Source organism: Coffea arabica, chromosome 6c, assembly GCF_036785885.1.
Source record: "Coffea arabica cultivar ET-39 chromosome 6c, Coffea Arabica ET-39 HiFi, whole genome shotgun sequence".
NCBI classification, from domain to species: Eukaryota; Viridiplantae; Streptophyta; class Magnoliopsida; order Gentianales; family Rubiaceae; genus Coffea; species Coffea arabica.
This window is the reverse complement of record NC_092320.1, coordinates 41,448,557-41,456,067: the sequence shown is the minus strand read 5'-3', so window position 1 is coordinate 41,456,067 and position 7,511 is coordinate 41,448,557.

The following is a 7,511-nucleotide window of genomic DNA, read 5'->3' as shown; positions in this document are numbered from 1 at the left end:
ACATTCGATGGCATTACCAATAAATACTCCTTCAAGCAAGGCGAGAAGAGGATTGTGCTTGTGCCACTCACTCCTATCCAAGTTCGTGAAGATCAAGAAAGCCTGATCAAGGAGAGCGAGCTTGAGAATGAGAAGAAAAAAATAGAAAAAATCGAGAGCTCAACAGAAAATGATAAGGCCGAGAAAATTGAGAGGAAAAAAACATATAGTGAGCCGGCCAAAATTGAAAAGAGAGAGAAAAGGCAAAATCTATTGATAAAAGCCAATGTAGTAAGAAAAGCTTTGAGTGTTAATACACCCATCTTTGTACTTTTGTGCAAAGAGGTGTTGGTTGTTACAAGTGATCTTACTAACACTCTACCAACTAGTATTGTCTCTCTTTTGCAGGATTATGAGGATGTCTTTCCCGATGAGATTCCAAATGGACTACCACCAATAAGGGGAATTGAGCATCAAATTGACTTGGTTCCAGGTGCCCCACTTCCTAACAGACCAGCCTACAAAATGGGTCCAGATGAGACAAAGGAGCTCCAACGCCAAATCGAAGAGCTTCTAACAAAGGGATGGGCACGAGAAAGCTTGAGCCCATGTGCGGTTCCCGTCATCTTGGTGCCTAAAAAGGATGGAAGTTGGCGAATGTGCACTGACTGTAGGGCTGTTAATGCAATAACGGTAAAATATCGTCACCCTATTCCTAGACTTGATGATATGTTAGATGAGCTATATGGTGCTGTGATTTTCACTAAAATTGATCTAAAAAGCGGTTATCATCAAATTAGGATGAAAGAGGGGGATGAATGGAAAACGGCCTTTAAAACCAAACATGGCTTGTACGAGTGGTTAGTTATGCCATTTGGACTAACTAATGCACCTAGTACGTTCATGAGGTTGATGAACCATGTACTTCGTCCATTCCTTGGAAAATTTGTAGTTGTATATTTTGACGATATCCTGATTTATAGTAGGAGCTTCGATGAGCATGTTGAACATGTGAAGCTTGTTCTTGATGTACTTCGAAGGGAAAAGCTCTATGCTAACCTTAAGAAGTGCTCCTTTTGTACTGATCAACTTGTCTTCCTAGGCTTTGTTGTGAGTAAACAGGGAATCAAAGTGGACGAGGAGAAGGTTAAAGCAATTCGAGAATGGCCTACTCCAAGCACGGTGGGTGAGGTACGTAGCTTCCATGGTCTTGCTAGTTTTTATAGACGATTTGTTAAAGATTTTAGTACCATTGCTGCACCTCTAACTGCTGTAATTAAGAAAAATGAGCCATTTGTGTGGAGAGATGCTCAAGTACGTGCTTTCCAAATGCTTAAACATCAACTCACACATGCACCACTACTTGCATTACCATGCTTTGACAAGATGTTTGAAATAGAGTGTGATGCATCTGGGGTGGGTATTGGAGCTGTCCTAATGCAAGAGGGCAAACCAATTGCATACTTTAGTGAAAAACTCAATGGAGCAGCTTTGAACTATTCCACTTATGATAAGGAGTTGTACTCCTTAATCCGTGCTTTAGAAACTTGGCAACATTACTTGAGACCAAGGGAATTTGTCATACACACTGATCATGAGTCGCTTAAGCACATTAAGTCACAACACAAGTTGAATAAGCGTCATGTTAGGTGGATTGCATTTATTGAAACCTTCCCTTATGTGATTAAGTACAAAGTGGGGAAAACTAATGTTGTTGCTGATGCATTATCACGTCGGTACTCTTTGCTCACTCAACTTGATGCAAGGTTGTTAGGATTTGAATTAGTTAAAGAGTTATACACCAATGACCCAGATTTCTCAGGTATTTATGATTCTTGTGGTTCAGCAACTCAAGGTAAATTCTACATCCTTGATGGATTTCTTTTCTACCTCAATCGACTATGCATACCTAATTGCTCTATTCGCTCTTTACTAGTTAGGGAAGCACACGGAGGTGGCTTGATGGGACACTTTGGCGTGGCTAAAACCTTAGCTATCCTTCAAGAGCACTTCCATTGGCCAAGGATGAAACGAGATGTGGAGCGAATGGTGGCTAAATGCATTACTTGCCACAAAGCTAAGTCTAAACTTCAACCCTATGGCCTTTATAGTCCTTTACCTGTACCTAAGGAACCTTGGACCGACATTTCCATGGATTTTGTTTTAGGGTTGCCTAGGTCAAAGAGGGGAAATGATAGCATCTTTGTTATTGTTGACAGATTTTCAAAAATGGCACATTTTATACCATGTCACAAAACAGATGATGCATCGCACATTGCTGATTTGTTTTTCAAAGAAATCATTAGATTGCATGGCATGCCTAGGACAATTGTCTCTGATAGGGATGTCAAATTTTTGAGTTACTTTTGGAAAACTTTGTGGGGAAAATTGGGTACCAAATTGCTATTTTCTACTACTAGTCACCCACAAACTGATGGCCAAACTGAGGTTGTCAATCGTACACTATCTACACTCTTGCGTGCCATCATTAGAAAAAACATTAGAACCTGGGAAGAGTGTTTACCCCATGTTGAGTTTGCATACAATCGCACGGTGCATAGTTCTACTCATTTTTCACCATTTGAAATAGTCTATGGTTTTAACCCTTTAACACCACTAGACTTATCACCTTTACCTTCTTCTGAGCACATTAACATGGATGGTGCTAAACGAGCAGATTTTGTCAAGAAATTACACGAGCAGGTACGCCTAAACATTGAGCGAAGGATGGACCAAGTTGCTCAACGGGTTAACAAGGGACGCCAACGCGTTGTGTTTGAACCTGGTGACTGGGTGTGGTTACATCTACGCAAGGAAAGGTTCCCAGTCCAAAGGCGCAATAAATTACTTCCCCGAGGAGATGGGCCGTTCCAAGTCATCAAGCGCATCAATGACAATGCTTACAAACTGGACCTACCCGGTGAGTACAATGTGAGCGCTACATTCAATGTCTCTGATCTATCTCCTTTTCTTGCAGACGATGAAGCTGATTTGAGGACAAATCCTTTTGAAGAGGAGGGGGATGATACGAACCAAGAGACACCATTGCGAACTATTCGAGTTCCCCTAGGACCCGTAACTCGAGCACGAGCTAAGAAGATGAGGGAGGAACTCCAAGGACTTGTTCATGAGATACAAGGCCAAGAAATTGTCCCCAAGGTCATTGAGGGGCTTGAGCATGAAGGAATGAAAGTCATCCATGTAGTGCACGTCAAAGAGAACCATGTGTGACCCTTCTCTAGTCACATTTGCTGTTTTAGTTAAGTCATTGTAATAAGGGTTTAATGGTCCATAGCCTTGCTTTATTTACCTAAGCGATGACCTCATAAGGTCATTTACCTAAGCGATGACCTCATAAGGTTGTTTACCTAAGGGATGACCTCATAAGGTTTGGTCAAGCCTATAATTGTTAGTCTTAGTCAAGACCACAACTCTAGACTAGTTCCACATTTAGTTGTTCATCTCTATGTAAGGCTATAAATAGCCCACACTTCCAATGGTTTATGCATTCAATCAATAAATCAGATTTTGAGAGTTTTCTTGGTTTCTCCAAGGCTTCTTGAATACCTTAGAATTTCTCTAGGTGTTCGTGACTTATCAATCTAGAATCGCACTAGGTTGTGGCGTCTTCTACCATTATACCAAGGTTCGTTAACCACGTGATTAACGGGTTGAGGTCATCCGCTTCAAACTTGGTGTCCTCTTGTCGATCCTGAAGCTAATCCCTTAGTCCGTTCAAGAAGCGTGCCATTGTTGCTTCTCGATCCTCCATGATGTCTGCCTGTAGCATGAGTATTTCCATTTCTTTGTGATAGTCCTCGACACTTCGTACTCCTTGGTTGAGGGTTTGAAGCTTTTGGTACAAGTCACGGTAGTAGTGACTGGGTACGAAACGCTTCCTCATTAGTCGTCTTAGCTCCGTCCAAGTTTGTATGGTAGGTTCACGACTCCTCCTTCGACTAGTGGAGAGTTGATCCCACCACACAACGGCGTAGTCGGTGAATTCGACCACGGCCAACTTGACCTTTTGCTCCTCCGAGTAAGTATTGCAATCGAAAACAAGTTCAATCCGCTTTTCCCACTCTAAGTAGGCATCAGGGTCTGATCGTCCTTGGAAAGGCGGAATTTTCATCTTTATGCCCGGAATGTGGTCATTTGAAGGCCTAGCATCACGCTTGGACCTACTTTGCTTATGCTCATAGTTGTTGTCTGAGTTAGAGTCGCTAGACTCATGTGCATAAGCCTTTCCACGGCTGCCTTTGGAGCTTCCATGAGACAACTCTAGCTGTCAATGCGTTGGTGCATCAGTTCAAGTTTTTGGTCCATCATGCGTCCCAATTCGCCTTTGATTGCTTCTGTGAAAAGTTTAAGATCAAAAGCTTGGGAGCTTGCTCCCCCTCGTTAGCCATGGTAGGGTAAAAAAAAATAATAATGGAAAGAAGCAAAGTTTATCTCGCACACTTCCTCACGTGTTTACTCTCGCTCTCGTGTTTGAACACTCTAAGAACTCACCAAGGTATTTTCAAGGCTCCTCGGTCAACTCCTCGAAGAAGTTAGAACTCCTTCTAGTGTGGATCGACTTACCAACCAGGGTCACAAGATTGTAGCACTTTGAACGAAAAAAAGAACAAAAGATGAAGGGACTGACCACTACTCAATGAATGACTCAAAGTTGAATTTTAAGGATCCTAGACAAAAACTCTACCCAAAACTGGAATTTTGAGCTGCTGGTTGCTGCATTTCTGGGTAGTGTTTTAGTAGATAAATGGACACTTAGAGGATTCAGAATGACACTTAAAACTAACCTAATGATGCACGAAAATTTCCAGAATTAATGATTGGACAGAAATTCCCCAATGGTTGCAAAGATGGAATCCGAATGGAAGATGAATTTGTGGGCTGACTTTTCTTCTTTAATCCTTTGGAAACAAGGATTAGTCTTCCTATTTGCTGGTTCCCATAAATTCTAAGGTCAAGTTCAAGATTGGAACTGATTTGGTTGTTTTTGGGAACAAGGGTGGAAAATTTGACTTGAACAGGTTGGAAAATTTGACTTGAATAGGTTGGGAAATTTGACTTGAATAGGCTGAATATTCTTCTTCTTCCTTTGTTTTTGTTTTCTAATCAGCCAAGAAGAGCCAAATTTCGTGGCTAAAATGTTCTTAGTCAAGAAAGAAGATTGTTGTGGTGAAGACAAGGATTTTGGCAGCTGAAAATTTGCAACCTTGTTGTTTACCAAGATTTGGTTCCCAAAACCCAGAAACTTCAAGATTCTTTCAAGAATTCAAGATGTTAATTCCCAGAATTCAAGAAACACAAAATTGAAGATGATTTCCTCCCTAAACAATCCAAGATTTCACGATTTGATCAAGACAGATTTTGGTTGGCTTCAAGAATCCCAACTAAAGTTCCAAGAACTTCAAGATTGTGGTTTTTAACAATCAGGAACTTCAAAAAAAAACCCAAGTTTTGATCAAGACAGATTTCCAGGAATTTTTGTAAGGTTAGCCAGCTATTTTTTTTTTTTTTGTATTTAAACAAGAACACAAGGTAATAACTAGATAGGACTCTAAAACCCTTGCTACAAACTGATTTTTTTTTCCGGATGAACAGTAACCTCGAATGATCAAATAGAACAAAAGACTGGAATTGAATGGATATAACAGGATAGAAACAAGACTCAAACAAAGAATCAAGAATAAGACACAAAAAAAAAGGCTGGACCAAACCAGGCTAACCACAGCAATTAACAACAACTAGACACAAGTTCATGTCCTAACAAATCTGGAAAAATAACGCAAGAACACGAAGTAACAAATCTGGAAATTGCGGATAGCAACTTAGAACACGAAAACAGAATTTTCGACAACTTGACTCGAAAAGCAAATAAAAAAAAGGATATAACGTGATACCTCTTAATTAGCTCTGATTACCAACTGATACGAACGTCGCCAACCTTGTGACGAAACCCGTAATAGATTAGCTTCAGGATCGACAAGAGGACACCAAGTTTGAAGCGGATGACCTCAACCCGTTAATCACGTGGTTAACGAACCTTGGTATAATGGTAGAAGACGCCACAACCTAGTGCGATTCTAGATTGATAAGTCACGAACACCTAGAGAAATTCTAAGGTATTCAAGAAGCCTTGGAGAAACCAAGAAAACTCTCAAAATCTGATTTATTGATTGAATCCATAAACCATTGGAAGTGTGGGCTATTTATAGTCTTACATAGAGATGAACAACTAAATGTGGAACTAGTCTAGAGTTGTGGTCTTGACTAAGACTAACAATTGTAGGCTTGACTATTTCCATAAACCTTATGAGGTCATCCCTTAGGTAAACAACCTTATGAGGTCATTGCTTAGGTAAATAACCTTATGAGATCATCGCTTAGGTAAATAAAGCAAGGCTATGGACCATTAAGCCCTTATTACAATGACTTAACTAAAACAGCAAATGTGACTAGAGAAGGGTCACACATGGTTCTCTTTGGCGTGCACTACATGGATGACTTTCATTCCTTCATGCTCAAGCCCCTCCATGACCTTGGGAACAATTTCTTGGCCTTGTATCTCATGAACAAGTCCTTGGAGTTCCTCCCTCATCTTCTTAGCTCGTGCTCGAGTTACGGGTCCTAGGGGAACTCGAATAGTTCGCAATGGTGTCTCTTGGTTCGTATCAGTGTTCGTGACTTATCAATCTAGAATCGCACTAGGTTGTGGCGTCTTCTACCATTATACCAAGGTTCGTTAACCACGTGATTAACGGGTTGAGGTCATCCGCTTCAAACTTGGTGTCTTCTTGTCGATCCTGAAGCTAATCTTTTACGGGTTTCGTCACAAGGTTGGCGACGTTCGTATCAAAGACTCTCTTCACATCACTGGCTTTTGCAAACATGCTTTGTTTTCTTTCATTTTTTTCCTCTAGGGCCGAATCATCTAATGCCTTTTTTCTCTCATTTTTCTCGACCCTCTTCACCTTCTTTTGTTCCTCACTTTCTTGTTGCAATCTAATTTGGTCCTCATGCACTTGTTTAGGAGTGAGAGGAACAAGTGTGACTTTCCTATTACAGTGCAAGAAAGTATATTTATTGGTGAAATCATCATGGCTAGTTCTTTTGTCATATTGCCATGGTCTCCCCAACAGTACATGAGTAGCTTGCATTGGCACCATGTCACAGAGGACTTCATCCTCATACCGACCAATGCAGAAGGGGATCACTACTTGCTTCGTGACTCGCACATCTCCACTGTCATTCAACCATTGGAACCTATACGGACGTGGATGCTTGATTGTAGGAAGTGAAGCCTTTTCCACTAGTGTTGTATAGGCCGCATTTGTACAACTCCCGGGATCAATTATAAGACTACACACCTTGTCTTTTATGTGACAACGCGTGTAGAAAATATTTTCCCTTTGTTAGCCATATTCCTCCTTGATTTGAGTAGCTAACACTCTTCGAACCACCAATCCAAACTGCTTATTTGTTAGTAGCTCTTCACTAGAGTCAACTTCCTCCTCTTCCAA